Source organism: Dipodomys ordii, unplaced genomic scaffold (assembly GCF_000151885.1).
Source record: "Dipodomys ordii isolate 6190 unplaced genomic scaffold, Dord_2.0 Scaffold383, whole genome shotgun sequence".
Taxonomy (NCBI): Eukaryota; Metazoa; Chordata; class Mammalia; order Rodentia; family Heteromyidae; genus Dipodomys; species Dipodomys ordii.
The window spans coordinates 27,538-37,173 of NW_012267599.1; the positions used below are offsets into that span (position 1 = coordinate 27,538).

The window sequence follows — 9,636 nt, forward strand, 5'->3', positions numbered from 1 at the left end:
TCCAGCCCATGTATCATATTTGCAAGAGGAAATTCTGGGTCAAAAACTCACAGATTCATTTCTGAATGTGTCATTTCCCTTATATCCCAGCCATGCTTCCGGAATCTTCTGCTCATTGTCAGCAGCAAGACAGAATGAATGGATCTCTGGTGAGTTGATTTTTTTATTTTTCATTTGTTTTCCATTCCATTATATGACCCTAAAGATGTCCAAGAATTAACAACAATACCAACCACAGAGATTCAGCCTCAGGAACATATTCATAAATTAGATAAATAAGGCTTGTAAATTAACAGATAAAGATTGCTTGTAGATTTAGCAGATTGAATGGTTATATTCTAAATTGAATTCAGATTGGCTTCAGAATGTCTAGGTTTCATCTTGTCATAAAATGTAGTCATACCTGTTATGTGATGTAATGACACCAAGCAGGTTACTTCTCATGGAAGGTGAAGGATAGTTTGCCACCAGATCACATCCTCATGAGTAACATTAAACTATCTCAATGAAATTTTCCTGGAATTGCTGAAATAGTGTGGTCATACATACCTTCATGCGTTCTTAAGGAATGATTAACCTATATGTACTTACATTACTCTCCATATATAGTTCTTGGACCACTTCATGGTCTTGGTCTTATTTGACACTTCGCCTGTATTTGTTGCTAAGCTTTATGGTCTTTCTACAAATTCCTATTTGTTTTCTAAAGTATTCTCACAAGATTTCTTTCCTCTATTTTCTCTCTCTATTTTTGATTTTCTACTTATTAGTGTTGGTTATTTTTCTCTTTCTCTCTCTTTGTATCTATCTTTCTGTCATTTTTTCTTTTTTCATTCCCTCTTTCCTCTATATGTGTCTCAGTTGTTTCTTTTCTTCAAATGATCTATCTGGAACAAGATTTTCTTAGTGATCAGTTTTACGTTGCTGACATGGCTCTTAGGATTGACATTTTTTTACCCATATTATAGGAAAATTATTGCCTAGAGAGTTCTACAGGATTCCAGAAACAAAGAAAATTAGAGAAACACAAAAACATAAACACATAGAGTTAGGGGACACCAGAGTTCTGAAGGCTCTCTGGCACTTGGTCCCTGGGTGCCATCAAGCAAGCATAGTACCTTGAGTTCACACAGGGATGATTACCATTGATAACATGCTAAAATGAAGTATCTATATTAATAGTACAATCAGAGCCACAACAGGTTGTGAGAAAAACATGTTTCCTTATTCTCCTGACACAGAAGACTGTCACACAGAGAAAATGCAGACATGGAGTTCACCTTACCTAGCCTTCAAGGTGAACAGCAGCTCAGTTTCAGATGCTATCTTTCCAACAGTAAGGAAAAGGCCTGCACTCCAGTCTCTTAACCCTCTCCAGAATTCTCTTTTAAGCCTTTTGCAGCCAGCTCTCAGTTCTCTCATTGCTGTCAGGCTGGAAGTCCAACCTCTCAAACCTTTTTCCCTTCAACTCAACTTTTGAGTTCCCTACAGAAAAGTACTTCTTTCTACCAATTGATACACTACAGGAAAATCTGTTTTCTCCTAATTTTGTGTTGGTCTAACTTCATTTGATGTGGTATTCAGTATTGTTTTTCCTTCCCACTACTTTTGGATATTTTAATTCACTGCCAGTATAAGATTGGAACTAGTGTTGAAAAAAATTAATACAGTGACGAGATGTTCTCTATTAGAAATATCACTTGTCGCAAAATCTCACAGATGTTTGCTCACTAATTGATTTTGATCTCTGAGGAATTTCACTATTAACTAACACAATTGAAAATATATCCTTAGAGATCTACTGGAGAAAGGACGCAGGAATATGTAACACATTTGAGCATTTTGTCATATTTATCATTTTTGTCATCTTGAGTGTTCCTTGAGCCTCTCTATATTTGCCTTCACCTTCCATGAAGGGCTATTAAAATGAAAACCTTGTTCCCTCCACCTTTATTTTGTATTGTAGAATGTAGGCAAAGTTTACAAAATTTCATGGTAGCAGTTCTTTTTTACATGGGAAGGAAATATCAGGGTATCTATGACCACATTTCAATATTTAGCATTTAAACCAAACATTTTAAACCACGTATATTTTTATGTGGGAACTCAATTAAATCTTATAATCAATCATTAGTTACTTTCTGGAGTACTGTTACTGTTTTTTTTTTAATATTCATGTGGACACTGCTTTTCATAGATCTAGCAATGTTCTATGTTCTGTATTCCATGTGATATCCTGTATGTGTGCTGCTTGCTTTTGAGAGTACTTGTTAATAGAAGGTCTAAATAGGATTTATGGTGAAGCAGTATGTGTCAAACAGGAAATATATTGGTTTAATTCATTTTTACCCTGGTATGTACTGAAATTTTATCAAAAATGATAATATAATTTTTCAGACACCTCCTTAGACTTAATGTTATCATGCCAGATTATTGTCTCCTTAGAGTTCTTATCTTGTCTCTATTGCTAGCAGAAGAAATGTGTTTGCATGCATTATGGAAACTGTAATTTTTTATTGGTCTTAGGGCTTGAATTCTGGGTCTGGTTGTTTTTCCTCAGCTCTTCAGGGTAAGGTGAGTGCTACCACTTGAGTGACAGTGCTACTTTCATTTTCTGGTGGTTTATTGGAGATAAGTGTCTCATGGACTTTCCTGCCTGGGCTGGCCTTGAACCTTGATCCTCAGACCTCAGCCTCCTGAATAGCTAGGATTACAGGTATAAGTCAGCAGCACCCTGCAAATCTGTGTATTTTCATGACCAGGTTTATGTATTGTCAAATATTTCTAGTTTGGTATTTAATTCTCCTAGTGAATAGATAACAAAGCTAGCTGCAAACATTTTATGTAAGACAAAATCATACCTGCAGCATAATAAAATGCCATATTGGAATTCTCATAACCCAGGTCTAATTTCTTGATGGAAATGTGCCATTATAGAAACTGATGTCATTTGATGATGTGGCTGTGAACTTCACCTGGAAGGAGTGGCAGGATCTGGATCCTGGTCAGAAGACCCTTTATAGAGATGTAATGCTGGAAACCTATAGCAACCTCATGTCCTTGGGTGAGCAAAGGTTATTTTCACTTGGAATATCAAGTGCTTTTATTTTAGTAGACATTAGACTATTTATGTTATTTAGGGAGAAGATTCTAGTCCATTCCCAGGTAAAAAACTGCTAGTATAAAAGCCAGTGAAATTTGAGTCTGAGAGCTTGGTGTTGTTTTTCTTTCACACTAGTGCTTGAGCCACAATTCTATTTTCACTTTTGTTTTGGGGTATATTCTGAGTTTCCGTGCCCAGGTTGGTTTCAAGCCTCCTCTTCTGATCTCACCTCCTAAGTGTAGGATTACAAGTGTAAGCATTTGGACCATTACAATTTCTAAAAAAAAAAAAAAAAAAAGATTCTAGGCCATTGGAAGTGTCATTTTTTCTAAGGGAAACTTCAACTTCATTATATGTAACACAAGAGCTAATTTTATTCTCATTCTTTAAGAAGGCAAATCAATAGTTGGACAAAAGTTCTAAGCTATGATCCACTAATAGGAGACTGACTTCCCAGACTTGGGTAATTATTATAGGTGGATCTACAGTCTAGAATAGAACGTATATTACTCTTGACAGTATGCTCTGGAAATCAGTAGGTAAAAGTTTGTATTTGTAAGCCAAACCTGCTACAGGTTTTAGTGCTTCAAGCTACCAATCCTAGATACTCCAGAGGCTGACATCTGCAGGTTTCAGTTTGAAACCAGCAGCTGTAGAAAAATGACCATGAGTCTCTTATCTCCAATTAACCATTCAAAAACTAGAAATGTAGCCAAGACTCAAACTAGTAGAATGCTAGCATTTAGCAAAAGAGCTGAGTTCAAGCCATACAGTTGGCAAAATAAACCCACAGTTGGATGCTACTCCACCATGGAGCTGTTAAGAATTGAGAAACCATGGGATGGGAAGGTGGCTCCGTGGCAGAGGAATTGCCTTCCATGCATGAGGCCCTGTGATGGATTCCACAGCACCACATAAGCAGGAAAAAAAAAAAGCCGGAATTGGCTATGTGGCTCATGTGATACAGTGCTAGCCTTGAGCTGAAGATCTGCTGGACAGTGCCCAGAACCAGAGTTTAGGCCACAGAACTGGGCCCCCAACCCCCAAAAAACAATTGAGAAACCATATTTAGGAGCAAGCTTGTGAACAGCATGTCTGCGACCTTACGTTAATGATGACCCAGCAAGAACAATAATTCTTCACTATTTCTTAATCATAGGACACTGTGTTCCTAAACCTAAATTGATCATGATGCTGGAACAAGGTGCAGATCCATGGATAAGAGAAGCCTCAGACAAGAATTTTACAGGTGAGTCAAAGCATCTTGAATGGTGATGATGGGTCCAGAGCCCAGTTGGTCTGTTTATCTTGAGCTGTACAGAGCAATAGTATTCCTAGTGCCCCTGAGTCATGTGTGGCAGAGAACTAGGTGATCTTTTGTCTCAAGGAATTGTCAATCCAGAATTCACATGGAGGCAAACTGAATTTGGTGTGCCAGTGTATTTGATGTTAGAATTCTCTTTGTCTGTAGAGAAGTCATTCTTTAAGAGAAAAAGACAATAAGAAATGTACAAAAGGAGATCTCATTTTCTTTTAAACTAGTATTATGCAGGTAGGAGGAAAATAGGAGAATGGTAGTGCTGCTATTCTCTCTTCAGGAAAATAGCTTTTGAGTTGTGCTGGGCATAGAGTGAGATTCAGAATGGAAACATTAAGAGTACGTTGAAGAATAATTTCAGTAAATATTTCCTAGAAAAAAATAGAAAAATCTGAAATACAGAAAAACATTATTTTCCATTGTAAAATGTCAATACTACATTCATAGTTGGTACATTGCAGAGAAAAGTTTATATTCTGCATAAAACAGTGCTTTGGTATTTGAAAATCATGTAACACTTAAAATGTAAGAAAATACCTTTACAGTAAGGAATGTATGGATCTCATTTATGTTTTTGTCTATTTTTCTGTTATGCATTTTAGATGTCCCACAAATGGAGGATGTGATTAGCACCTGTCAGGAAAGTCACAATAAATATCTCAATGAAGTAGCAGTCATGAATAGTAACCCAGGGGAGGAAAAAGTGCGACTTATAAGAAGTTTTCATTTGAGCTCAAAACAGAAGTCAGAACTGATTAAGAATAATGGGAGCTCCTTAGGGATGAGGACAGGAAAGGTCACTGGGTGTCAGAACATGAGTGTTTTCAGTGAACCTGGTAAGATGTGTGCTGTATATAGTCCTCATGTGTCTTCTGTAGTTGAAGAATATAAACAATGTAAAAGGTCTTTCACTGAAAAGACATACCCTATTGTCCCTCAGAGAACACACACAAGAGATAAACCACATGAAAGTAAAATGTGGGGAAAAATTTTCACCAGTAAGGCATATCTTACTGTCCACCAGAGAAGACAGACAAATGAGAAACCTTTTGAATGTAACATGTGTGAAATGTCTTTTAACACGAAGTCAAACATTACTGTCCACCGGAGAACACACACAGGAAAGAAACCTTATGAATGTAACATTTGTGGAAAATCTTTTACCTGGAAGTCAAACCTCATTGTCCACCAGAGAACACACACAGAAGAGAAACCTCATGAATGTAACATGTGTGAAACGTCTTTGGCCAAGAAGGCATGCCTTACTATCCACCAGAGAACACATACTAGAGAGAAACCTTATGAATGTAACATGTGTGGAAAGTCTTTCACCCATAAATCAAAGCTTACTGTCCACCAGAGAACACACACAAAAGAGAAACCTTTTGAATGTAACATTTGTGGAAAGTCTTTCACCTGCAAGAAATATCTTACTGACCACCAGAGAACACACACAGGAGAGAAACCTTATGAATGTAATATGTGTGGAAAGTCTTTCACCCAGAAGTCAACTCTCACTGTCCATCAGAGAATACACACAGGAAAGAAACCTTATGAATGTAACGTTTGTGGAATGTCTTTCACGTGCAAGGCAAATCTTACTGATCACCAGAGAACACACACAGGAGAGAAACCTTATGAATGTAATATGTGTGGAAAGTCTTTCACCATGAAATCAAACCTTACTGTCCACCAGAGAACACACACAGGAAAGAAACCTTATGAATGTAACACGTGTGGAAAGTCTTTCACCCAGAAGCTACGCTTAACTGTGCACCAGAGAAGGCACACAGGAGAGAAACCTTATGAATGTAACATGTGTGGAAAATCTTTCACCACGAAGTCAAACCTGACTGTCCACCAGAGAACACACACAGGACAGAAACCTTATGAATGTAACATGTGTGGAAACTCTTTCACCCAGAAGTCACACCTTACTTTCCATCAGAGAAGACACACTGGAAAGAAACCTTATGAATGTAACATGTTTGCAAAATCTTTCACCCAGAATTCACAGCTTACTGTCCACCAGAGACGACACACAGAGTGAAATGTTATATATGTAGCAGGCATGGAAATTCTTTCACCTGGAAGGCACAACTTAACATCCATCACAGAACACAAGAAGAGAAACCTTATGAATGCAACTAGTTTGGAAAGACCTGGAGGTCACAGCTTAACACACATAAGTTGATTCACACAAATGAAATAACTTAGAATTGTACCAAATGGGAAAGTCTTTGATCTGTAACAAAATTGAAATTGCAATACAGAACTAATACAGGATAGAGACCTTATGATATAGCAGATGTGGAGTCCTCCAACTACAAGACACAGCTCAGGGTTCATAAAACACACAAAACACATAGACACACAGATACACACCCTCACACACAAAGAGGAGAGAAATCCTATGTAGGAAAAATAAATGGAAAGGTTCTCAAGAAAAAGTCCTAACTCAGTTTGCATGAGACAACAGACACAGGCGAGAAAATACAAATATAACAATTGTGGAGAATTCTTTACCAAGTAGTCATGGATCCAAGTTCATAGGACACACACAGCACAGTAATCGTAAAAATATTACAAATGTGGAAATCCTTTGATCAGAAAGGAATAACTCAAGTTCATCAGAGAACTGACACATATAGGAGAAAAGAAAGTAGTGCATAGAACATATGTGAAATGACTTTCAATCAGAACTGAGTCCTCAGCATAGGACAGGAGAGAAATTATGAGTATAGAAAACAGTTTGTCAGAAGTCCCATCTGTACAGGTATTAGAGACCTGGACACATGACAGAATCTCTGTAAATATGAACATGAGAGGAAGTCTTTCAACCCGAAGCCAAGCATCAGCAAGTAGTAGAACATTCACCCAGGAAAGAAGCCCGATATAGGAAAATCTTTGTCAGAAAACCTCTGCAAATTATACAGAGAAATCCTTCATGGCAGAGGTAAGCTAGGTGTGATGGGAAACCATTCTTCATTTTTTAGCTTTCTTTGAGCCAACATTTCTCATACTTTCTTCATGTTGAGTGGGGATGGTGTCATTCAATATTATCCAAAGCATGTGGAAACAACCAGTTATAACATGTAATTCAGAGATTGAATTTATTAACTTGCATCTTTTATACTAAGGATGGTGTGTCAGGGTAATTTGATAAACTCTTCTTAGAAATATGAGGTCTGTCCCTTTGGGAGTAGATTCAGATCATCTCCAACATGGTTAGGGGAACAATAGTTGAGTGAAGACTGTTATGATTGGAAGCAAGAACATGAGAACAACTTTTTTTCTATTGCTCTCTTAAGTCCCCCTCTGTATGTGTGATCCAGCCTTACTGTACAAATGACTAACTTATTCCAGTTCAGTTTTTGAATGGAAGATCTAATGGAAGATATTAGTCCTTATTGCAATACATACATAGTAGTAAAGTCTTTCTTGAAGGGGTAACAATGCTCGATAGGAAATGTATTCATAACCTAAGTCATATAATAGTATAACCAATTTATACAGTATCTTTACAATAAAATATATATTCTAAAAAATATGGTGGATTAATAGAGACAAGGGTCTCACCATTTTGCCTTGGGGGAGAATCTCAAAGTGTCTTCAGTGCTTGCTCTTTTCTTTAATTAATCACTGATGATGAACAACTTGTGATTGGTTCACTCTTAGCCCATTTAGTTGTTCTGCTGAGTGAGCTATAATAAAACACCAGTGTGACCTATGCTTATCTCATAGAGGGCCAATGTAGATATCACATTAGGGGAAATAATCAAGCACACAAAGATATTGATTAATGTCTCACAAAAATTGAAGTTAACAAGAAAACCATCTCCCACTTGAGCTACAGCATCACTTCTAGGCCCTGAGAGGAAGGAAGGAAGGATGGATGGAAAGAAGGAAGGAAGGAAGGAAGTCAGGAAGAAAGGAGGGAAGTGAGAGAGGGAAAGAGGAAGGAAAAAATGAGGAAGAAGGAAGAAATAAACTTCAAAAGAAGAATGTTTAATTTTTGGTGAATGTGAGAATTATTCTTTTAGAGGTGGGGCTCAAGAAAAATGGCTTTTACAAAAAGCAAATTCTAGAACTGTTTATAAAATAATAAAGAGGATGTAACATTTTATAAATTGATTTAATATTCAGTAATATTAAGTAAGGAGGTCAGATGTGGCTGGAGCCCTATTGGCCACATGGTGGATGGTGGGGTCTGGCATCTTGTTTTCATGCAGGGGGAAGGAAATTCCCCCATCCATCACTTGCCACCCAACTGATGGGTGTGGCTGGATCGCTGGAAGCAGGGGTGAGCATTAGGCTGATATGTTACTCAATCTGTTAGTCCAGGCCTGGGACTGGAATTTCCTGTGGACCTGCTTAGGCCCTATTTAGGCTGGACCAGCAGTGGCACTAGATGCCATGGTACATGTCTCTGTAAGCATGTCCTGTGTCCTGTCTCCTGGCTTGTCTCTGGTCATCATAGGGTGTCAATTCAGCACTCTCTTGGGACTGATTGGTTTCTTTCTTTCTTTTTTTTTTTTAGATTTTCACTGTATTCTTTTTTCAATTTATTTTTTATTGTAACAATACTGTATAGAGGGGTTAAAATTACATGGGCAAGATAATGAGTACATTTCTTATCAAGCATTGTAGTCTCCTCCTTTGTTTCCCCTTCCCATCCCTTCCCAGGCTTCTGGCCTCCCACCCAATCCTCCCCCCCCCCCACCAAAGTTGTAAAGTTCGTTTTTGACTTGACAACCTGTACTTCTCATTGTTGCAATGGTTCCACCTATATCCGTATTTTGCTGATTGGATTCTTAGTGTTGTTTATTTTTTTTTTCTTCTGTCCTGTTTCCAAGATGTCTAAGTGTATTTGTGGACTGGAAGTCTTTGTTACATCAGGCTGCTTGCAGACTGCTAGCTGTGGAATAGACTTCAGTATTCCATCTTCCCAAATGTGGCTTCCAACAAATATACTGTCTTCTTTTACAGAAACATATAGGTTGACCTAAATTTAGAATTTCTAGGTCTAAGATAGATGCCACAATATAGTTATGTAATTAAAGATATCCTGGAGGCATTTAGAAAACATATCTGTTACATCAGAAAGTGCTTAATTAGGGCTGGGAAGTTGGCTCAGTGGTAGAGCGCTTGCCTTGCATGCATGAGGCCCTGGGTTCGATTCCTCAGCACCACATAAGCAAAAAGAAAAAAAAGC

At 37.8% G+C, this 9,636-nt stretch overlaps 1 pseudogene; it reads left to right on the plus strand.

Annotated features, from left to right (window-relative positions):
- The first annotated feature begins 122 nt into the window (after window positions 1-122).
- Window positions 123-9,636, plus strand: part of LOC106001733 — a 55,333-nt pseudogene continuing 45,819 nt past the window's right edge.